At 39.2% G+C, this 24,302-nt stretch overlaps 1 non-coding gene and 2 pseudogenes across 1 annotated transcript; 1 reads left to right on the top strand and 2 right to left on the bottom strand.

Moving 5' to 3' along the window:
- Nucleotides 1-1,712: 1,712 nt before the first annotated feature.
- Nucleotides 1,713-2,757, bottom strand: LOC135318420 (uncharacterized; annotated as a pseudogene).
- A 260-nt stretch (nucleotides 2,758-3,017) lies between these two features.
- LOC105086848 (uncharacterized) lies at nucleotides 3,018-23,876 on the bottom strand (annotated as a pseudogene).
- On the top strand, nucleotides 21,904-21,975 carry TRNAI-GAU (transfer RNA isoleucine (anticodon GAU)). Its single transcript has one exon. It is a non-coding gene; the product is annotated as a tRNA-Ile (tRNA).
- Nucleotides 23,877-24,302: the final 426 nt, after the last annotated feature.

The following is a 24,302-nucleotide window of genomic DNA, read 5'->3' on the forward strand; positions in this document are numbered from 1 at the left end:
AGTTCCTTCTCAGTCAATCCCCGTGAGATTTAAAGTTTTCTGAGGCCAAAGAGAAGTGGAGGGATTCATTCTGGTAGTCATTTGTCAAATTCACCTTTATGGTTAGAAAAGGTAACTCGTATTTAGAAAATTAACTAGGCTCTTCACAAAGAAGATCTGAGACTTCTAGTTTCATAAATGATTGCATTGGACACATTCATATGATTCAGTTAAACACTTTAACTTATAGGGCAATGACCACTGAATCCCTATCAGCATCTCAGTACATAGAATTTAATTGATTTAATGTTTTAGGCAGTTCTCACTAGAAATAAAGAAAAGTTTTCAAACATTAATGATCCAACTAGAATGATTTCAAGAAAAACATCAACTATTAGCCTCTATATTAGTTAGGGTTCTTCAGGAAAAAAACAGGAGAAAGGAGAGAGAGAGAAAGAGACGAGAGATGATAAGGAATTCACTCGTGATTATGGAGGCCTGCAAGTCCCAAGATCTGCAGTCTGCAAGCTGAAGACCATGAGAGCCAATAGTGTATTTCTGGCCCAAAGGCTGGTGGGATTAAGATCTAGGAAAAGATGATGTTTCATTTTGACTCCAAAAGCAGGAAAAAAAAAACAACAGCCCAGCTTAAGGGCAATCAGGAAGGAAGAAATCCCTTTACTCTGTGGAGGGTCAGTCTTTTTGTTCTGTTAAGCTTTCATAAGATTAGATGATGTCCACCAATATTGGGGAGGGTAATCACTTTACTCAGTCTACGAATTCAAATGTTAATCTCATCCAAAAACATCTTCACAGACACACCTAGAGTAATATTTGACCAAATGTCTGGACAGCTTGGGGTCCAATCAAGTTGATACAAATTAACCATTATAGCCTAGCCCTTCTCAACATGGTACTCATAAGCATCTCCTTAAACCATACTTAATCTCCAAAGAACAACAATAAGAAGGTCATGATTCCACCTACCGTGATACAGAGATTTTGCATATAATAAAAAGCTCATTAAATCCTTCCCCAGAAAAGAAAGTAAAGATCTTGAGTTACATTTACTCTTCTTGATGCCCTGTAACTTAAACAGTATAGTGTAGAACTGACAATAGTAAACACTACGATATTGAGTCAATACATCCTACATTACATAATAAGATAATAAGAGAGGTATGAAAACAAAGATATTTTCTACACACACATCCTATAACATATTCATAAAGAGGTCCTTACTTCTGTAACTGGTCATGTGCTCAAAGCTGTATTTATGACTAACTTTTTTTATTACCCATTCTGCATTCCCTCTGTTTTCAGTAGGCACCTCAGCTGGTGGTGGGTTTTACCTGGTGGGGTGACACAAACCTCCACTAGTAGTCCTGCCCATGTTGGATTATAGTTTTCCACTGACCATAATCTAAATCATGGTACCAAGATATGCTTTAAGAAACCTCCTATATTGCAGACATGCTCTTCCTTGCCTCCACTGTAAGTAAGTGTCCAATTTTCCTGTGATAGTGAGGATCAATCGCCCCAGCCAGCCCATGAGCTCCCTTCTTCGCCTGTTGATTTGGAGGCATAAGGAGCTCAAAGTAGCTGGGCAACAGTCTTCACTTTCAATGTAATGGAAACATTGATGTATCTCCTAGTGAAAGCATTCCTTCTTTTGGAACTAAAACATTTAGGGCAGCAGAGCACGAGGTCATGGTAAGGAAGCAAACATTTTGCTAACGTGTATCTCTAGGGCTGTGAATAAGTGGCACCATTCTCATTTCCGCTTCTTGATTTCTGGGCCCATTAATCCTGCCCCTGGAAGAAATAGCACTGTATACCGGATGCTGATTCAGGACATATGTAGCCTTCTGGAGAACCTTACCTCAGCCTGGCAAAGTATTGTCACCTACCTGGTGCTGTAACTGAGTTTTCAAAAAGCCATTCTACCATTCTATCATGGAAAACATGGTGATACCAGCAAAGTTCATGATTAGGAGTTCATTGGCATAATTTTTTTTTTTTTTTGCTATGAAGTGAATTCTTTAATCAGAAGCAATGCTGTGTGAAATATCAGGATGGCATATAAGGAATATTGAAAGTCCATAGATGACAGTTGGGGCAGAAACATTCTTTTCAGGGAAAGTAAGTTCATATCCAGAATAAGTGTCTATTCTAGGAAGAGCAGAATATTGCCCATTCCTAGACAGAAGCTGCCAAATGTAATCAACCTGCCACCAGGTAGCTAGCCGACCACCCCAGGGAAAGGTGTCATGTCACGAGCTCAGTGTGGGTCTCTGCTGCTGGCAGATTCAGCACTCAATGGTGGCTGAATCCAGGATGGTCTCAGTGAGTGGAAGTCCATGTTGCTGAGCACATGCATAACCTCCATCCCTGCCACAGTGGCCACCTTGTTGGACAATGACAGGGATGGCTGAGGAAAAACACTGACTGGTGTCCAAAGCATGGGTCATTCTATCCACTTGATTATAAAAATGTTCTCTTTGGTGATCATTCACATGGGACAAATATTTTCATATTTTTTCCATTCAGAAAACTCTACTTACATATTTTTCCCTACATTTTCTTATCACCAATTTTCCATTTATGTTTATTCCAAAACCCTGACCATCCACCCAAACCAGTGGCCACAGATCATGAATTCGTATACAGTCTCACGATTGGCCATTCCTCCTTCCAAGTGAAGTGGACAGCTTGGTATTCAGCTCGAAGTTCTGCCCATTATGAGGATTTCCCCTCACCACTGTCCTTCCTGAACATCTCAGGAAATGATCTTAGTGCTGAAGCTGTCTACTTTAAGGTGGTGTCTGCCTGTCATGTGGAAACCAGGCCCAGTAGTTCTCTTTCTCTGTCAACAAATATTAGGGAATTTTTCATGAGGCCAAAGGTACAGGCTAGGAGAGAGAAAACAGTGTAGCAGGAGTGGGGCCCATGAGCATTTGGGCATTTGGGCCACTTCTTCATGTAAATTACTTGCGCCTTCAAGGCCAGCTAAAATCTGATCATGTATATACTCACTTCTATTCAAAGATGAAGTGTTGCTCCATGTGCCTAACTTTATGACTTGGTGGATCACATTACACTCAGTTCATGATAGGCAGTGATCATGGTAACTTGGTGGCCCAGGGTTAAATGTTCAGTTTCCACAGCCAAGAGCTGTTTTTCCAAAAAGGTAGTAGTTATTCACAGAGGGTAGCATGGCTTTGCTCAGAAATCTTCATGGCCTGCACTGTGACTCACCTATAGGGGCCTGCAAAAGTCTCAAAACAGCATCCCTATCTGCCACTGATGCTTCCAGAACCATTGAATCTGCTGGATAATATGGATCAAGCAGAAGAGCAGCTGGCAAGGCAGCCTGGACCTGTCGAGGAGCCTTCTATCGATCTTGGCCTCACTCAAAACCAGAAACATTTTAGATAACTCAGTAAATAGGCCAGAGTAACACACCCAAATGAGGAATATATTGCCTCCAAAAGCAAGAGAGGTCCACTAAGGGTTGTGCCTGTTTTATGGTCGTAAGAGGGGCCAGAGATAACAACTTATTCTTCACCTCAGAAGGGATATTTTTGTTACCAAGTTCAAACTGGTTCTGCTCACCACTCAACAGACCAGTAAACTGGGAGACAAGGTGTTGGGGCAAGGAGTAACGACTTTATTCAGAAAGCCAGCAGGCCAAGAAGATTGCAGACTAATGCCCTGGAGAACCATCTTCCCCAAGTCAGAATTCAGGCTCCTTTTGTACTGAAAAGGGGAAGGGATGTGGTTGGTTGTTGCAAACTTCTTGGTGTCAGAATCCTTTGTTCTTGCAGCTGTCCACATAGGTCAGGTCATGATGTTCCTGTAAACCTCCGACAAGACAAATGTTAGTCTCTGTTCTGCAATTCTTTATCTCTGTATGAACAGAAAAGTATACCCTTAAAGGTTAGAACCTTGAGAATTGGCTATCCTGTATACCTCAGGCTATAGGAACATTCTTTTACAAAAGGTGCAGAACCAGCATGACTAAGCACAGGGTTAGAGCTAAAGGAACAGATCTAACATGGAGTCAGATTTGTTCTTCCCTATTACATTTTGCCATGCTTCACACCACTGATTTCCTAATAATTTCACTGAAGGAAAATGCTCCTGGATTTTTTGTCCTATTTTTTCCTCACTCTGACAGGCGAATATTCTACCAATAAGTCTGAAGGAGTTACTACTTCCTGCTCATGAGGTCCAATCTGCATAATGCCATCAATATCATAAACCATTGTGATATCTTGTGGAAGGGGAAAGAGATCAAGAGCTCCAGGAACTAAATTATGACATAGAGCTGGAGAGTTGATGGATTCTTGAGGTGGGACAGTGAAGATGTATTGCTGCTTCTGATGATACTATTGACAAGTATGGAGGGGGAAAAAAAAAAAGCCAGGCCAATAGCTGCATCCCAGGAACCGGTGGAGACATTAATTTGCTCAAGCAGTGAAACCACATCTGGTATAGTAGCTGCAGTTGGAGTCACAACCTGGTTAAAGCTATGATGATCCACTGCTACATTCCAGGATCCATCTGTCTTCTGCACAGGCCAAATAAGCAAATTGAATGGGGAAGTGGTAGGAATCACCACCCTGGCATCCTTTACGTCCTTGATGGTGGCACTAATCTCAGCAATCCTGAAAGGATTGCTTTTGGCTTATTAGCTTCCTAAATAGAGACAGTTATAGTGGCTTCTACTTGGCCTTTAAGTGGAATAATAGCCCTCAGTTCACAAGTCAGGAGACAAAGCCAGTTTATGAGTATATCTAATCCAATTGAGCATTTCAGTACCGGAGAAATAACCACAGGAAGGGCTGAGATACACTTGGCTCACGGTGAGACAGACCTGAGCTAAAACCCCACTGGTCACCAGACTTCCCTAAGCCCCTACTCTGACTGGTAGACAACAGTGATGTTTTGGGTCTCCTGGTGTTAGTGTCCATTCAGAGCCAGTGTCCTCCAAAGTCTGATTATTTCCTTTTCCCCAGTGCACACTTACCCTGGCAAAAAAGATGATAGGTCCTTTTGAGGAAGGCTGGGAGAAGGATGAATAAGATGTTTTTAGGAGTGTCCTCCTCAAGGGAGCACAGCCTTCTCTTAATCCAGAGAGGTTTCTGGGTCTATAAACTGGCTCAGAAATCTGTTTTTGATTCAACTGTTTTGACTCTTGTTCGCTTGTTCTAGAACGTTTCTGCCTTTACAGATCAAGTAACATTTTAATAGGCTTCCTATCTATTTCACTTTTAGGAATAGCACGATCTACTGGCCAACATCATAGGTCTCCATGAGTCAGGTAATCGATGCCTGCTTTCACTCTGGTTCATTTACAGTAACCACACCCACCTTGCCTTTGCTCACACTTGGTCCCTACCACTCCAGGATCCAATTACTCCTCTTGCTTTCAGTTTCCCCAATTCAGTGACCACAGTGCCCACGTAAGGTCTGTCCTACAGCAAAGAGTGATCACAGAGTTCACAAGTGTACGCCTCCCTGTTGTGATGAAAGATGAATCTTCTTGACCTTCCCAGTGTGGGTGAGTAGTTTTTAGACAAATCTACTCTAAAATTTCAATACTCCTAAGCCTTCAAATTCCTTCTTCCACATTAAATCAAGGCAGGTCTGACATTTCTAACTGACTCACTTTGGGCCACCTGTGGATCTCTGTTTTAGGCAAACAAATTGTGAGAGTCATTTTTAACTCCCCCAGCTGAGCTAGTAAATGTAGACTCTGCTTAGTGAGCCCATATCAATAAATTCAGCCTGGCTCAACTTTATATTTTTTCCAACATTCCCCATGCTCTTCTATTCCCAGACTTCAGTCTGCGTAAATTAGAAAAGTCGAGTAGTTCTTTTAAAGCATGATTGTACCTCCTTATGGGTTATACTTTGTTCTTCATTTTTAGGGGCCTGTTGGAACTTGAGTCTAATTATAGGCTTAGAAACAAAGAGGGCTGGGCAGGAGGGGGTCTGGGTCCTGAGGAGAACTTGCATTGTTTTGTATGAAAACTGCTTCAGGGGAGACCATCACAGTTTCCTTGGGGAACGCAGAGTTAATCCTTTCAGACAAGGCAGAGAAGCGCTTTCGCTGAGGCTGTGGAAGCTGCTTCCACTGGGAGTGGGGAGGCCTCTTTCAGGGGCAAAGAAGACTCACCAGAATTTAGGGGCTTGATATCCCCAGCTTGATAAGGTCGTCCCACAAATCCCCATTCCAGCTTATAGGATCCCATTCCTGACCAAGTAATGCCCTCACATTTATACCCTGTGGGGTTGGGAATTTAATTTACCTTGAAATTCATCCACTGGCAGGATGAAATTCTGGGTTAGGTTTTTAACAATCTCAGTCCTGGAGCTAAAGGAGATGAGAATCTCTTCTGGGGCACAGTAGAAGATTTCAGGTCTTCATGTGGCCCTTGACCTTCAAATTAAACTCCCTTACCTCACCCATTTCTTTCCCTACTTGCCCAGTGACATTACGAGCTACCAACAAATCTCATGACATTCGTTTGAGAAAAATATTTCAAAGTATAGAGCACACAATTACCCAGCTCCTTGCTTCTTGTGAAAAGTTGATTAACTCGTGGTGATATTTTGTATTCTTCCATTGCTAAATCATGTTGCAGGCTGGCTATGCAGTTTCTCTTTTACTACTGGAAATAAAGTCATTCATATTTTTAAATCTAATAAGACTTTAGAACCAGTTCCAGAAACCCTAGAACCAGTTCAGAAAACTTATCCTTAAAATTCTGTTCCTCTTGAACCATTCTTGGTACCAAATCCTATATTAGAGAAACAGAACTAGCTGGAGAAATCTATCTATCTATCTATCTATCTATCTATCTATCTATCTATCTGTCTGTCTGTCTGTCTGTCTGTCTGTCTGTCTATCTATCTATCTATCTATCTATCTCCCCTAAAAAAAGATATATAAAATTGATTCAGATGGTTGTACAGACAAGTCCCAAGATCAGCAGTCAGCAAGCTGGAGACCCAAGAGAGCCAATGACATAGTTCCAGTCCAAAGGTTGGAGGACCAGGAGACCCAATAGTGTAGCTCCAATCCAAAGGTTGGTAGGCTTGAAGTTCAGAGCCTTTGTTTCAGTCTGGGTCTGAAGGCATCAATAAACTGATATTCTAGCTCTGAGGCAGTCAAGTGGGAGGCATTTCCTTTACTCTATGGAAGGTCAGTCTTTTGGTTCCACACAATTCTTTAACTAACCCCACCCATTCTGGGGAGGGTCTATTTTATTCAATTTACCAACTTGTGAAAAGATAAACAGAAACTTCAATTGAATAGAATCAGGAGACCAGAAGGGGGCGCTCTCACATCATGTGACAATTGCCCAGCACAGCAAGAAGACTCCTTTCCTGGCAAGGACTCAGCCAATGAATAGCCGTGGACTGTCTGTGTATTACCTCTCTCCTGAGTTTCCTTTTCCTCTCTAGGAAAGTGTTCTCCTTCTCTTTCCTTGTGGGGACTAGCACGTGGCTCACCATGGTTGTTGACCCTGAATTGCAATTCTCTACTGATCCCAAATAAACCCATCTTTGCTAGAGAATATCTTGTTTTTAGGTGGATGTTTTGGAGGCCGGTACAGGGACCAGAAAAGACCCCTCACCGACCTTACCGTTTGAAGGTATGTCTTTCTCCTGGATCCTAGCTCATGAACTCCTTGTGTTTGAAGCTTTCCAGGCTTTACTGGGGATCCATTTAAGGGTTTTGCTTTTCTGGTTAAGGCCTTGCTCTGTATGCGAGTATTCATTTGGCTCTTCAGTCTGATTTTGAGATCACACAGTTTCCCTGAAACTGTCTAGGCTCTGGCCAATTCCCTTTAGAGTGGAGCCTGCTTCTCCTGAAGTTGTCTAGCCTCCACCTGTTTCTATGTGAACTAATGTTTCTCAGAAATGGTGCCAGGTTTTCAGTCTTTGATCTACTCCTTTGCAAAGCTATCTTCTGGAGCCTGGCTTAAAAAAAAAAAAAGAAAAGAAAAGAAAAAAGAAAAAAAAGAAGAAGGCCTTTGGCCTTTCTTCTCTGGGACCAAGCTGTCTCCTTAGGACTGGCTGGGATTGGCTTGCAAGCTATTTGAATTGAGCCATTTGTGCCTTAAAGTGCTTAATCTGGTCAAAACTTGTTCTTCACTCTAGATGAAAACCTGTAGAAGATGGAATACTGCTTATCTAGGTATTTTGAGGATGCTCCCCTCACAGAGACTCTGGCTGATTTTATGTTTAAAAATTGAGGTCTTTCCTCATGCATTTCTAGCTAAAACGAACCGATCTGATGAAAAGCAATTTAGAATATCGATGACCATTATTGGGAACTTGAGAAATCCCCAAACTTAATTTCCTTAGAACTGAATTGGACCTAATAGCTCAAAACTTTCCAGAAGTGAGTGGAATGCTTATTTCCATTGATATTTTGAGGCTTCCCAACATTATCACGAACCTAAAATTGCCTTTCTGCAAAATAAGATTGTAAGATTAACTGATACAAAAACACATTTAAGAACAACAAAATGGCTTCTGAAATCTCAGGCTCTTCTTCCCTGGCTTCTTTGTCTCAGGCTCTGCCTCTGGCGCCATCTTCCTCCTTCCCTTCTACACCACCGACGCCCCCACTGTGCCCTCTGTTATTCCTAATTCTCATATATTACTAATGTCTATCCCCACCAAAAGTAAATTCTTTACTGTAATTGATTCATCCAGTGCATTCTTTAGTATTCCAATTGATGAAGCCAGCCAATACCCTTTTGCCTTCTTCTGGGAAGAAAATCAATTCACCTAGACGGTAATGCTTCAGGGTTTTACTGAGTCCTTCTTATTCCTCCCAAATCTTGAAGGCTGATCCAATTGATAGAAAGTTCCCTAGAGTGTCTGCTCTGATGCAATACGTGGATGATTTACTTCTTCTCTCTCCTTCTCAAACCTCCTCACAGGAAGAGAGCATCCACTTGCTAAAGCTTTTAGCCCTTAAAAGGACATAAGATCACCAAAGAAAAGTTGCAATTTGCCCAAATTCAGGTTTGGTATTTAGAGCCTCTGATATCAGAACAAGGGCTACACTTAGATCCAGAGAGATTTCATGGTGTCCTGAGTTTCCCCAAACCCAAAACTGAGCACCAGCTGTGAGGCTTTCTTGGGCTAGTTGGTTACTGTCAAAGTTGGATTCCAAACTTCTCTCTTATGTCCAAACTTCTATATGTTTTACTCAACAATAACAACTCCCATCCAACTTTATGGGAAGAACCAGATGACAGAGTCTTCAAGGCTTTAAAGAAAAGTTTGATGAACCCACTTACCATTGGGTATCCACTTATCAGACTCCTTTTTCCCCTTTTTTGTGTATTAAAATTAGGGTACTCACACAGAACCATGAGGACCAGCATTGACCTATAGGGTATCCTAGTCAACAACTGGCCCTGTGGCATGGGGATGCTCCTCTTGCCTTAGACCCATTATATCCACTGCCCTTTTGGTTACAGCTACCAAGAAAATCATTGTGGGATCCCCTTTAACCATTCTTTACCTCATGCAGTAGAAGATTTCCCCTGAATTCTCATCACACAACATTTCTCAGTCAACCACCTCACCTCACATTAAGTCCTTTCGTTAACTGCCCCTCACATTCTTTTCCATTGTACTAACATTAACCCACCAGCTCTCTCCACCCTCTGTCACTGATGAAGTCCTTCATGATTGCTTAAGGCTGATGGATCACCTCCTGATTCCTTGCAGTGATCTCCAGGAAATTCTATTGAGTATTGTTAATCCTTCATGGTTCACTGATGTTTTTATTTAAAAGGTGACAGTGGCAAATATCACGCTGAGTGTGCTATTATACCTCCTTTTTATGTTGTCAAGGTGGTGTCTTTGTTTATGATTACTTCAGCCCAATAGGCTGAATTGTATGTTCTCACACAGGCTTGTGATTTGGCCAAGGACAAAACTGCCAATGTTTATACTAATATGATTTTGGAGTAGCTCATGATTTGAGAATGTTGGGGGAAGCAACATGGCTAAACCATGTTGCTGATAATTCTGCAAGGAATGCTACCCTTAAAGGAGCCAACATCAGCCAAAGCTCTGTCATGGTCTAAAGAGGTATTTCCCTAAATGATAATTTAGAAAAACTGGCTATAGAAGTCCAAGAACTGGCTTCAGAAAAGGAAAAACAAGATTGGAAAGTCAACAATTTTTAGTTTGATAAAAAGAGGAAGCTCTGGTTTGGACCAAAGAACAACTCAGTCTTACCAGAGATTCTAAAATTCCTCACCACTGTATGTCCATTTAACCATTGGTCTACTGGCAAAATGATAACTTCTGCGAATCAATATTGGTGTAAAAACATTAACAAGGCTGCAAAAAGTGCTCACCTCACTTGCTCCACTTGTCCAAAGTACAACCCAGGGAACCCTGTGTGTACTGCTCCCGGATGTTTTAAACTCTCTAATGGACAAATCAAAGCCTGTGAAGTGGATTTCGTACAGTTTCTTTTGTCTAATGGATCTAGACATAGTTTAGTCGTGGTCTGTGTGTTTTCACACCGGACTGAAGCATTTTCTTGCAGATAGGCTACTGCCTCTTCTGCGGCTACAGTCCTTTTGGAAAAGATTATCTCTGCCTGGGGAACTTCTCTTGGACTTTTCGATGAAAGCATTTTACTGGCCATGTGCTTCAACAAGTCTGTGCTGTTCAGTCAGTCTTACAACATTTTCACTGTGCTTCCCACCCTCAGTCTTCTGTTTTAGTTGAATGCGCCAACGGTATTAATAAGATTCGATTGGCAAAATTTGTAGAGGCCCTCTAATATTTTGGCTGAAATTAGACAAAAAGTGCCTGAGATTTCTCCTGCCTACCCCTCCTTATTACTTGAATATGACCTTAATAGGTTTCTAATATGTGCACTTTTTCTTTGACATGGGCTGTTACACCCAGAAAAGTTCCTTCCTGACATTGAGGGACAAAAAGCTACTAAAACTAGAAATCCTGACTCTTGATCAGCAGTGCATTCAGAGAAGGATCACCAATAAATGGTTATTAATTTGCTAGTCTGGTTTACAACAAACCAACATAGAGTGTTTTCTGGTGCAGTTATTAATACTATATTGTTTAACACATTGCAAAAAATCTATTGAATAATCTACTATCTAGAAAATATATTAAAGGATTGTCATATTAATTGTTATAAAAACAATAAATGTCTATCCTATCTGTGACTAGCATTTATATAACTCATAATCCCAAAATAAGTATTTTTAACAAGATTTCTGAGTTTTATAGTCTGTCTCTTCCTTATTCTAGATGCCAGTTTTATTGTGGTATGATTGACTTCCATTAAACTGCATAAATCAAAAATGTATAATTTGACGTTTTGATCTATTGATATACCTGTGAATCCATCATCACAGTCAAAGTAATCAACATATCTATCATTTCAAAAAAGTTTCCTTAGGTCCGTTCCTAATCATTCCTTACTGCCCAAACTCCCACCACTTTCAGGAAATCGCTCATCTAATTTTGTTCACTATCCATTAGTTGACATTTTGTAAAATTTTATGTAAGTTCAATCATATATAGCACATATTCTTTTGTCTGCTTTTCACTCTGTATAATTATTGTGAGAGTGAGCCATGTTGTATATTATCAATAGGTTATTCCATTTGATTGTTGAATATTATTCTGGTGTATGTATACATCAGAATGTGTTTATCCATTGATCTGTTGATGGACATTAGAGTTGTTTACAGTTTTGATTATTACAAATAAATCTGGTAACAATATCTATTTACAAGTCATTTTATGGACTGGTAATTTTACTTCTCTTGAGTAAATACCTAGCAATGGAAGAGATGGCTCATAAGTTTAGATGCACATTTAACTTTTTAAGAAACTGCCACACTATTTCCAAAGTGGCTTTACCATAAACTCAAGGGCAGCATATGAGAGTTCCAGTTCCTCCACATTCTCACATAACACTTGGTATGATCAGCCTTTTTGTTTTAAGCCATTCTAGTAGGTGTATAACTGTATTTCACAGCAATTTCACTTTGCATTTTTTATGGCCAATAATGTTCAGTCTTTTTTTTCATAGCCTTATTTATCATCTATACATATTCTCTGGTGAAGTATCTGTTCAAATCTTTTGTCTCTCTCTCTTTTTTTTTAATTGACAAAAGTAAACATCTATTCTTGTTAAAAACTTTCAGCCAACCAGGAATAGAAGCTAACTTCTTCTACCTAATAGAGCATCTAAGAAAGATCTATAGCTAATATCAAACTTAATAGTAAAAGTCTAAATGCTTTTTCACCAATATCAAAAATAAGACAAGGATGCCCACTCTCACTACTTCTCCTTAACATTGTACTTGAGATTTTGGCAAGTGAAATCAGGTAAAAAATATTTAGAAAGATAAAGGAAAACCATCTTTATTCATAGATGACACGATTATCTATGTAGAAATTCTAATGGAATCTATTTTTAAAGATTACTAGAACTAATAAATGAGCTTATTAATTAAACTTCTACACACTAGCAATAAAATTGTAGAAATTAAAAAATACTATTTATAACAGAAGTATAAAATTCTGAGTGATGAGACCGATAAAAGATGTGAAATACCTGTTTCCTAAGAACTGATGAGAAATGCATAATATTTCTTAGAGAAATTAAAGAAGGCCTAAATAAATAGAGAGATATACCATATTCATGGGTCTGGAGATTCAATAATTTTAAGATGTAAATTCATCCTGATTTGCTATAGAGATTCAACAAAACTCCAATTAAAATCAACAGGTTTTGATAGAAATTAGTAAATTGATTCTAATGTTTATATGAAAATGCAAAGTACCTACAGGAGCCAAGTAACATTAAAAAAGAATAACAAAGTTGGGGAACTAATATTATCTGACTTCAAGACTTATTATAAAGCCATAATAATAAGACAGTATATTTTTTACTGTTGAAATAGAGAAACAGATCAATGTAACAGAATAGAAGATCCAGAAATATCTATATCTCTATCTATATATAACTGATTTAAGCAAAGAAAGTATAGGAGTGATTCAGTAGAGTTAGGATAGTCATTTCAATAATGATGATAGAACAATTAGCTATCCATAGGCAAAAAAAAAAAAAAAAGCTTTGTTCTGTACCACATATTATATACAAAAATGAACTAAAAATGAAATATAAATGTCAAAACTTGAACAATAAAAATCATCTAAAAGGAATTTTTAAGATACAAAGATAAGATTTTTCACATGGAAAGGAGTAACATGAGATGCTTATCACCTCAGCAATAATAAGTAAATAAGGAATTGTGAAGATTAATGATTCTTTTTTTTTAAGCTAAAAGTTGCAAATATCTACAATCATTGAGGGAGGATGCAGGAGTGGGGAGGAATGCTGATGAGACAGTTTAAGTCCTAGTCAGTGATAGAAATTGCCCTACTGATCTTAAAAGGGATGAATTTTTAACCAAGTTTGGATAATATTCCTTCTGTTTTTATTTTCACTTGAATATGTATAATTGCCTTTAAGAGTTATAAAGTTGGTGATTTGGTCCAGTCTTGACATTCATCAAAACAACATTCATCTCTCAATTCAGTGATGTGAACTTCCATTTTTAATAAAAGGGTATTCACTAGCGAGTCAGAGAATAGTAGCAATAATGATGACACATTTTTGTAGAAAATGTCCAAGTTTTAGATGGTATGTATGTTCTGAACATCAAATTGATTATTTTAAAAATTCCAATATTTGATATTCATTTTTCACTTTAAGTTTTCAATGTTGCCCAAAGGATATAGACCTGGAGTATGTGACATAGTGAAATGTTATAAATAATGAACATGCCCTGTAAGAATAAATGAATATTTCAGATCCTTCCTGACTGACAGTATTAGCAGGAAGAATGTAGATGAGGCATAGCATTAGCAGATTCAGAAGTGCTACAGAAGGTACAGATAGGAAAGCTGGGGGATATTATGGTCCTAACTATCAACACTGGGGGAAAAAATTGTTTTTTCTACATACTTTTGTGAGTTAAAATATAAATTAAATTTTATTTTGCATCCTTATATTCATTAAAAAAAATCACCTGTATTATGAGTTTTTAGGGATAGCCTCTATGAATACTCAGGAAATATTAAGAAGCTCAAAAATAAGAGTGATTGAAACACACTTAAGACAAATATACCGGAGGTAGAAGATATAAGGCTTTCTGCCTCTGAGAGGAACCACAATTCTTCTATTTTTCTATGCTGCCAACATCAGTGTCAATATCCACCGTCAAGCCAGCTTGTGGTCCAAGATGGCTACTGGGGCATCAGCTCTGCACCTTAATACAACAGGTTGTGGGAACTGACAGAAAGGGTCCATTTTCAACTCAGTAAACTTTCCTTATGGAACCTCTTGAAAGTCAAATACAACATTTCTGCTTATACTACATTAATCAAATTCTATGTTATATGGCCACACCAAGCTGCAAGTGTGGCTGAGTGATGCCGATTTTACTTGGCTTTCCTGATCAATTTATTGTGCCTTTGTATGAGAAGGAGAGGAGAATGGCTCTTGAGTAGGCAACTAGCAAGCTCTGTAGAAATCTCTATTATTTTACCTCACTAAATTTTCATATTATTTCTCTAAATGTACTGAAATGCCAAATTACCAGTTAAGAACAATCATCCTTGAATTTATAAATGTATACACATAAGCAAGGATCCGATCACAATGCTGAAGACAATCTGTGTTTGTTTTTCCACATACATGTTTGGACAGTACTTTTTAAATACCTGCCTTAGTGCCATAATCAAATAATTTGTTTTTGTTTTTGTTTTGTTTTTAAGGCTTTATGAGGCAAAATTGGTGCACAATAAACTGGCATATTTAAAGTGTACAATTTGATAAGTTTTGACATATGTATACACTCGTGAAACCATCTATGATCAAGAGAGTGAGCATACCCATCACCCTCAAAAGCTTCCTTGTGTCCCTTTTCAGTTCCTCAATTACCCAGGGATGACTGATCTACTTTTTGTCACCACACACTGGCTGACATTTTCTAGAACTTTATGTAAATGAAATCACACAATATGTACTCTTTTTTGTCTAGCTTCTTTCACTCAGCATAATTATTTTGAGATTCATCTATGTTGGCACAAATATCAGTAGTTCATTCCCTTTTAATGCTGAGGGATATTTCGTTGTACAGATGCACCACAATTTGTTTATCTATTGACTTGTTGATGGGCATTTGAATTATTTCCAGTTTGCAGCTATTACAAATGACAGTTCCCACTGTGAACATTTCTTCACATAAGATTTAATCTGAAGAAGTTGCGCTATTAAAAAAAAAAAAACTAGATAAGACGATCCCCAAGGTTGCTGTCTTTGAAAGACTGGAGAGCTGTTGTGGATCAAACTGAGGGGTCAAGGACTGAGGAAGCTGCCATTTTTGAGTTTCTGCTGGTGCCAGCACCCCACCACATTTTCTCATTTACTCACAGCACATCTGGGAAGCAGGTGTCATTGTTAGTCCCAGTTTGCAAACGAAACAGCCAGGACATAGAGGCATGGATGGAGCTGTCTGGTGACACACATCTAGACTGTGTCAAACTGTGTGTTTATATAATTATAACCACTTCAACACAAATCACTGGAGGTCCCAAAATATATTTTAGGCATTTTTATCAAACAGCTGTTGCTATAATACAACCAGCTATAAAATCTTGGTGGCATATAAATATAAATTCTTTTGTCTCAAGCCTCTGTGAATTGGCTAGGGAAGCCCTTATGAAATCATTTACCTGTTGGCTGATCTAGCCAGAGCTCAGCAAGGTGGTTCTTCTTCAAGTGCCTGACAGTGAACAAAGAGAACAAGCCTAATGCTGTCAACCCTTGGTTGTGTCATATCTACTGACATCCCACTGGCCAAACCAAATCACAGTGTCAAGAAAGCGGAAGTGCACTCCTTTGTGAGAGGAATTGTTAAACTAACTGGAAGAGGGCAAAGCTATAGGGAAGGCTGAAGATCTGGGACCACTACATTAATCCAATCTGTCACAGTACAAATCTCCAGGACTGAATTTAGGGCCTGATGCATAGCAGAACTCATTGAGTAGATATACTGTGAATAAAGAAGTTTTATTGATCAGGGTTCCCCAGAGAAACAGACCAATAGTATATATATGTCTACATAATGGGAGACTCATTGGGAGGAGTTGGGTCACACCATGATAGAGGCTGAGAAGTTCCACCATTGGCTGTCTGCAAACTGGAGACCCAGGAAAGCTTGTGTGAGCATGAATATAACACAAGTCACTGTGAGTCCAAAGACCTGAGAGCCAAGGAAGCCAAGAGTGTAAATCTCAGGCCAAGGGCAGAAGATGTAATGAGATGTTCCAGCTCTTCAGTGACACAGGAGGAAAGGGGCTAATTCCTCCTTCCTCTGACTTTTGTTCTATTCAGGTCCTCAACAGATTGGATGATGCCCACCCATGTTGGGGAGGGTCATCTACTTTCCTGAGCTCATGGATTCAAATGCTGATCTTATTAGGAGACACAGGCACACCCAGAAATAATGTTAATCTGGCACTCTGTGGCCAGTCACGTTGACACAGAAAATTAACCATCATAGGAAGGAGTATGTTTTGAAACACCACTTTGTTCAGGCTTCTAAATCCCACTACTTTCAAAATGTCCCCTAAGAAATAATTCCTTAGAAATAATCAGTGGAATTTAATATATACCAGTTTTCCATTACTTTAATATTAAGAAGTTATTTGTATTTTCTCATCTGAATCCCTCCCACTATAGGTCACATAATTGAATCACCATTTTGTCAGACTTCCCTAGTGCTAGAGTTAACTCTACATACAAATGAAAACTAAACCATGTGGCATAAATCAAGATTCATTAAAGTCCGAATATCAAAGGATTATTGTGAGGTTTAAATAAATCTATCAATTTAAAAGTAAATGCCTGGGAATAATCATCACCCAATTTATGTTATTATCAATGAGTGTTTCTTAAGTGTGTATTGCTTGCAAGACCATGTTCATAAAAGTTTTAATATTCAATTCATATGGAATGAAAATAGATATTTTATGTTTTGAAAAAGTCCACAGCAGGAATCTCTGTTTTCCCACCCAGAAGCTGTGTGGCTTGGATAGTTTACTCAGCAACTGTGATTGTCGGATGTATTATTCTCTGCATAATTCATGTGGGATTTAAAGTGAAATAAACATCTGAAGTGCTTAGCAATGAGCTTGGCATATATTAAGCACTAAATGAATATTACCTTATTTTTCTCTTTCTCCTTTTGTGCATCAGTCAGACTCTAGTCAAGAGACAAAATCTGCACCAGTTGCTTTACCAGATAGAATTTAATCTCTACAGTTAACCACGTACAAAATTGTTAACCAGGCAATTGTTTAACTTTTGTGTTTCTCCAGATGAAAATTGTAGGGTATCAAACAGGGAGCAATTGTAGGAAGTAGCTACTCTTCTACGGCTGGAAAAACAAAAGGAAGATGTTGCATTTATTGGCAGGAAACACCTACCTCTGAGGATGGGGTCCTGGTGTGGCTGTTTGGCTGATGCACAATGAGTGCTTTCTGTAAATGCTGGAAAAACTGCACAATGGATTCAGCTGCCGCTCCAGAGAGGAGCTGCTGCTGCTGGGGAGAGGAGGCATTGCTAGGGTGAAAGTCTTCAGAACTGCAGTGTGAAAGGCGACCTACAGGAAGCAAACAGGAAGGCACATGCCTCTTCGTCCTCCAGCTTTGCGGTCTCCCAGCTCTCTGGCCTCTTGGCAGAAGTGTGGTTTCAAGTCCCAGCCCTAGTACTGCAAAGCAGAGGGGAGAAGGGAGAGGAGTTGGAGTTGGGAGAGCTTAATAGTTGGCCCACCTGGGTCTCCTTCAGATCCCTTCATTTTTTCCTCTTCTCTTTCCTTGATACTATCTTCTCTTCATTTCTTCTTTCTTTCTTTTTTTTATTCATCGTTTCTCCTTTCCTTCCTCCCTCCCTTCCTTTCATCCTTCTTTGATGTCAATCTTTAGGCTTGAAAAGACATCTTAACAAATAAGTAGGCTATTACCTTTCATGTAATAAAAAGATACAGAAAATTATAAATAAGTTCAGAGAATATATGTCATTATTTTTTTTTTAATGTATGGTTCCAAGCATTTTACACGAGCTTATTCGTTTTATCAAAATCTCACAATGGCAGGACTGGAAAATGGCAGACCTAAGATCGGAACCCAGCTTTTCCCTCCAATTGTCATGTTTATTTTGCCCCCTACCTTGCAGATCCCAATTCATTTTGATAACTGTGAATGGATAATTCAGTCACTGTCATTTGAACTAGGTAGACCTCAAAGGAAACTGAAAATGTAGATGGAAAATGTACAGAATCATAAACACTACAGATATGTAAGCAAACTTGGGATAAGGCAAGAATTGTTCCATAAAACTATCTAATACAGTTGATAAAATAATTCCAGTATTAATGAAAATAATTCTTTTGGGGAATGTTTTTCTCATCTTTCTTATCAAATAAATACTGAGAATTTTTAAGAAGAAACATGAAAGATAACATCTCTTATATTCCCCAATATATTTTGGAAGTTAATTAGCTGCACTTGGTAATAAAAAAAAATAAGATAGCTTTCTTAGAATGTTGAGTTGTTCATTAACTTGTGGGTTGATTCCAGTTTCAGAAGCCCATCTTATTATCTAGTTGGAGAGAATTAATATCAACTAGTGTATTCCCTGGTAAAGAGAGAACGTGCATTCAGAATTATAAAAATAAAAACACAACTGCATACTGCAATCACAAGAGATGAAAAACCAATTATTTTACTTTTTCGTAAATGCATTTGAAAGTTTCAGAAAACATATGTATTAGAAAAAGTTTACTCTACCTGTCACTAAATCACCTAAAAGGCAAAAAAAGCACAAATATCAAAAGTGATTAAAATAGTACTTTATGATAATAGACAATTTACAGCCATATTTATAACTATACAAGCATCCTCAAATGAGAGTTGAAATATCAAAATATCAAAAAATTCTTGTTTAATTTTACATTTATTTGTCACTATGGTACCATAAACTTTAGTTGGACCACTTTTTGGTTTTAGGGACTAGAAGAGGTCCAGAAGACTATAGGTCCAAAATCAAAGGCACAGGTAAGCCTGCCAAAGTGGAGGGAGAGAGAGAGAGTTTGAGAGAAGAAAGAGAAAGAGGAAAATCACCTTGATTATTCTGGATATAAGAAGGGGTTAGCAGAGAAAGGGATCATCATGAAAATTTAGTCCCTTAATCTAATTTTTACATGTTAAATATCAACTCCATATCTATATCTTCTTGTTAAGAGTTCCTAATTAATACTGGATTTGAACAATTAGAATTCAGTTTTCTTGATTTAACCAGCTCAATAGCTAATGGAAATTATGGTCACATTTCTAATAAAGAGAAATAAATTCAAATTGTATTAAGGATTACAGGTAATTACCACTGCAAAATAAGGTTCTAATGGGCTACTCAGGGATTGATTTAGACATCCTCTTTCTTTCTGAATATACAATTTATCTGTAGGTACATAAGAACTTCAAATTTTTAAAAATTTATGAATATTCTATTGTTATTCAATGATCATAGACCACTGATTGAACGACTGAAACTGGCTGTGGTGAGTCTGTGAGACAAGGGAGGTGGAGAGTAAGGAAGAGTCAAATGGAATGCACTGAAAACTGTTTTATCTCTGGCACCAAGTCACTGACTCCAAATCAAATCCAAAAGAAAGACTTCTTCCTAACCAGCAGCTCCAGAGTAAAACAAAAATTACTTTCAATAAATTCCTAATATCAAACTCCTCATCTTGCAGAAAACTGTAACAGCATGTATAGACTTACTATCTGAGATTGGCTAGCACTGATGCTGAGTCACAGAGATGCTGAGTCACAGAGATGCTGAGTCACAGAAATGCTGAGTCAGAGATGCTGAGACAAAGAGATGCTGAGTCACAGAGATGCTGAGTCACAGAGCTACTGAGGTCTCTCCATCCTCACTTAGCTGTAGCTCCTAGGGTTCCTTCCCTCTGCTCACAGATCCATAGAATTCTCATCACTGGATGAACCACTTCAGTTTACTATCCTCCTCAACATTCCTTATTACCATCTTATTATAAATTCTGAAGTCATCATTTACATTAGTATCAGATACTTTTTATCTCCCCTTAGAAGACCCATAAACGTGTACACCAGGTGCACTCTTCCCATTTTAGCTAGCAATCTACAGCAGTCAGTGCCTGCCTCTTTTCCCTTAGCCACCTCTGCCTTGCAGGACAGCTACTACATATGTCAATGGCTTCCCACCTTATGAAAATGTATTTCTACCTGAGAGCTTTCTCTGGCTGCAGGTGTGTGATCAGCTTATGCCCAGGACAGTGTGGAAGTGCCAAGAAGCTAATGCTCCAAAGTAGGGATTTAGTGGATTATGTGCTAGCTTCCATCAGAGAATGTGGTAAGAGTTCCATTTCACATATGAGAGTGACTGACGGCCCTTTGATCATTGTGTCATTTTCATGTGGACAAACTGGAGTTTTAGATAAGAAGTTTAGATAAGAGGCCTGTAAATTATATGCCTGTAGTTTTTGGCATTGATTACTAAGGGGAACTAGCAGTGCTGTTACATAACGGAAATACAAAAGAGTGTGTCTGTGAGACAAGATATTTGCTTGAGTCTCATGAGGTCTCTATGCCCAGGGATAACAGTGAATGGAAAGTCACAGCAGCCAGGGCCTGACAAGGGCATGGTAACCTAGAACTCAGTCCTTTCTGTTACATCCTACATCCAAGATCTACATCAGCCCACTAGGCTAAGCAATCTAGACAATGAGAAATGCTAGGTAAATATGAAGAAATTCTAAAATGAGTGGTAGGTGAAAGATAATGGATATTAGTTATGTTCTTAGAATAGACTGTATCAGTTTAAACTCTAGTTTTACAAACTCTTCTGTGACAGATCTTATTTTCTTAGGAATCATGTCCATTCATTACCTTGAAGAATCAGCAAAGGGATAAGTGGATTTAATGCACTCGTGAGGTCTAAATGGTGCAAGGCATAGACTGCAGGATGAATCCAATATGTACTTGGTGCTTTAGTTCACCATAGAAGAGTATTGCAACCTTGGTGGAGACTCACTATATGTAATGACTTCCTACACTAGGTACCTATATCTCTCTGTTTGATGGCTTTCTTTGGCTGCATGAGCAAGATCAGCCTGTCTATAGAACAGTCTGGAAGTGCCAGGGGGCTAATGATTCCGGTAACAACCTTCAAACAAAAAAGGTGGATGTTGGTAAGTAACAAATGAAACTTACTCATTTGTCGGGGACACGATTCTGAAATATTTTCAACAGTTACTTATTGGCATCAAACCCTAGTTCCTGAGGTAGCTACTAAGTTATTAGTGTATGTTTTACTGGTTATTCCTTCTTACTCTTCTTACTTTCCTACTCTTTCACCATGCTCTGGATTATCATCCAAATAAACTCTTAGCACAAAATCATTTCTTTCAGAAACTACTTTTCAAGGTACAAAAATTAAGACCCCATCAATATGCAACTTACTATTGGACTCTTTGGCTACCAAGAGTCTAACTTATAGAGAGATATTTGATTGAAAATATATTGCATCCACATTCCCTACAATGAAAATAAAATGTCCATTTACAGGCAAAGCTACTTGATGAAGAAAGAAAAGAATAAAAACTCTTATGTAGGATTGTGGAATGATTATCAAATCCAGATTCATGCAAGAGGCCAAGCCATAGAGCTCATGAACACACAAGAACATGGAGCTTGATAAAGAAAAAGAACATTTTGAGTAGGGGTATAGCTCAGTGGTAGAGCGAGTGCTTGATATACACGAGGTCCTGGGTTCAATCCCCAGTGTCCCCGTTAAGAAAAAAAAAGAAATGAACATTTAAAATAAACCAGAAATGGCAACTTGCCAGAAAAGTGCTCCCTTTAAGGGCATGGACAGGACTTTGAGGTCACAGAGCCAACTCTACATCAAGAAGTCATGTGCTTTGAGTTATATTTTCAATAGATTTGTTACATTTACATCGTGTTTCAAGTGAGCTCTCAGGAGTGAAGGTAATAGTCAGTTTGCTACAGACAGAAAGCAAAACTGTTTCCTGGGGAGACCTGGGCCACAAATGAAATTCTTTGGCTTTAGCTCCTGCTATGTCTGCTTTGATTCCTTGACCCTTGCCCATAGGCTCTGCTCTGCCCACAGTTCAGGATCAAACATGCTTCTAGTCTGGACAAATTTAGAAAACTTTAATTCAGTTGCACAGGGTGGTCAGTACAAACACAGGCCTGCTGCCAGTCTTTGTCTCGGAATAGCTTCATTCTGCCTGTCTGCTGTGACCCAGCCCCAACCAGTGCACTGAGGCTGCTGTCCCAGTCAGAACAACTCGGAAGATGAAACTCAACGCTCTCTTTCACTCCTCTTTCTCAGATGTCCCCGTGGTTTCTGCTTTTCCAAACGTGTTTCTTCCTGTCTTGTTCCATTCTTAGTCCTATTTTCACTCAATGACTATTCCTCTGTTCTGAGCTTTTGTTTCATTTCCTAGAAATACAGGAATTAGTGTTATCTATTATGTATAATAGTAACCTTTAAAATATGAATAAAAGAAAAAGAACCATAAAGAGGCAAGAACATAGTATGAGAAAATCAAAGACCAGGATACTTCTTGCACTCAAGCCCATGATAGAGATCTGAGCAGACAGCTGGGCCTTCACTCTATTTTCTGCTTCTGCAATTTCACACACCCTCGCTGTCTCAATGAGTTACTAGGCAGATGTCTTGTAAGTGTGAGTCTCTGTTGCCAACCTTTCACCAAGCTACAGACCTGCATTTCCACAAGGCCTGCTAAACAACTCCAAAATGATCACATTTGCCTCATTTCAAGCTCAGCTTATTCCACAATGCCCCATCATTTTCTTTTTGTTTTTACTTAACCTCAGATTTTATCATTCAGTCACCACATAATTTAACAACTCTCATCATCAAAGCATTGTTCCAGTGTCTGGTAATACAATGGTAAACAGAATTTTCCTTCCCTGAAGGAGTTTGGTATTTATCACAGCAAGCTGCCTTATAAGTCCACTCACTGGAGTCACCAGGGAAACCACAGAACTAATCTTGTCACCCTCAAAGACCAGCACTGAGATGAACTTCCACATCTTCAGCATGTCTGCCAACCAGATAAAGGAGACAGTCCCTCAATCAGCCAAACATTGAACACCAGGACATCCTCTCCAGATCAAAAGAATATGTCCAAGCCAAGACTAGGAAATAGGGACAGAGAGGACCAGAGGCTGTCCATGAATGTCTTGGAAACTTAGCCAGTGAAACAGTAAATGTACCACCTGAGCAAAGATTGCATGTGTAGGGAACTTAACCATGGATGGAAGGCACATTTGCTATCAGCAGAAAATTAAAGGAGACGGTCTAGTGCATGCAAGCCAACAGTAAGTTCATCTCCATGCACGTTAATGTTGTTTTTCTACAGCTAAACATGGTTCTGCTGCTGAAGGATATTGGAAGGAATGAAAGCAGCAAATGACATGAACATTGGGGCCAGGCAAGTACCCAGAAGAAGACACTGCTCATGACCTGTGGCCAGTGGGTCACTGGACAGCTCCAACTGATGCAGAGGCAACTGGTCACCTAGGGACACTGGGGGGACCATAGTGGTAAGATTCTTTCCAGAAAGGGTTACTTCAGGGAGACAAGCTCCATAGCCCAGCCCTCGGGGTGAAAGTCCCTGCTGAAGGCCATACTCTGCCATAGACACTTTTCAGGGGTCTCTCAGAAGACAGAGGATGAGACACTGGAAGTACCAAGAAACAAATCTGGTCTTATGCTTAGAGTCATTGTCAGGGATTTATAGTGGCAGGAACCTAGGTACTAGAGGACAGCATGCTATGCCTATTTCAGGAGATGTGAGTTTCCATGGAGAGTTTCTAAGTAGATTGTGTTTTATGGTAAGTGGGACCCAACTCTGGCTTGGATTGAGAAGCCGTGCTGGCTCCAGGGTCCTCCCGCCCCACACTCTACCCTACCCCTCAGCTCCATGTTCCCAGCTCCCAGACAGGCTACGGGCTGCATTTCTGGGGAGTGCTCCTCCCCGCACCCCACCACTTCCCTCTGCAAGCCTCTCCTTAGCCACATGCTGTCCTCGCCACTGAACGGCCGGATGCAAGTGGCTTCCTGG

The sequence above is a fragment of the Camelus dromedarius genome, chromosome 2 (assembly GCF_036321535.1).
Source record: "Camelus dromedarius isolate mCamDro1 chromosome 2, mCamDro1.pat, whole genome shotgun sequence".
Classification (NCBI taxonomy): Eukaryota; Metazoa; Chordata; class Mammalia; order Artiodactyla; family Camelidae; genus Camelus; species Camelus dromedarius.